The sequence below is a fragment of the Orycteropus afer genome, unplaced genomic scaffold (assembly GCF_000298275.1).
Source record: "Orycteropus afer afer isolate SDZICR_OR568_19922 unplaced genomic scaffold, OryAfe1.0 scaffold00106, whole genome shotgun sequence".
Taxonomy (NCBI): domain Eukaryota; kingdom Metazoa; phylum Chordata; class Mammalia; order Tubulidentata; family Orycteropodidae; genus Orycteropus; species Orycteropus afer.
Window position 1 is genome coordinate 8,208,765 of NW_006921693.1, and position 412 is coordinate 8,209,176.

Genomic DNA, 412 nt, shown 5'->3' on the forward strand with positions numbered 1-412 from the left:
TGAGGATGGGGAGCTCCTGGGTCTGAGCTTTGGCTCTTGATCTTCCTGGTGTTTCACGGGGCTGTCTCTGACAGTATGTCCCTCCTCTGTCCCACTGCAGTGTGCCTGTGGCTCCGAGGAGGACGTGGATGTGACCTGTGTAGTGCAGACTGACAAGGAACACCAGGTAAAGAAGCTGGTGGACCGCCTGGTGCCTGCGTTCCTGGAGGGTAACCTGGACTACATCGAGGCCTTTCTGGCAACATATAGAACCTACACCTCCCCCCAGCTGGCCCTGGACCTGCTGTTCCAATGGTGAGTGTCCCAACCTCCACCGCATAGGGTGCTCTGCCACCCACCAACCTAGCGGGTGTGAGTCTTAGGAATGTCACTCCACTATCTGAGCCTCAGTTTGCTGAGAGAGGCACCAACT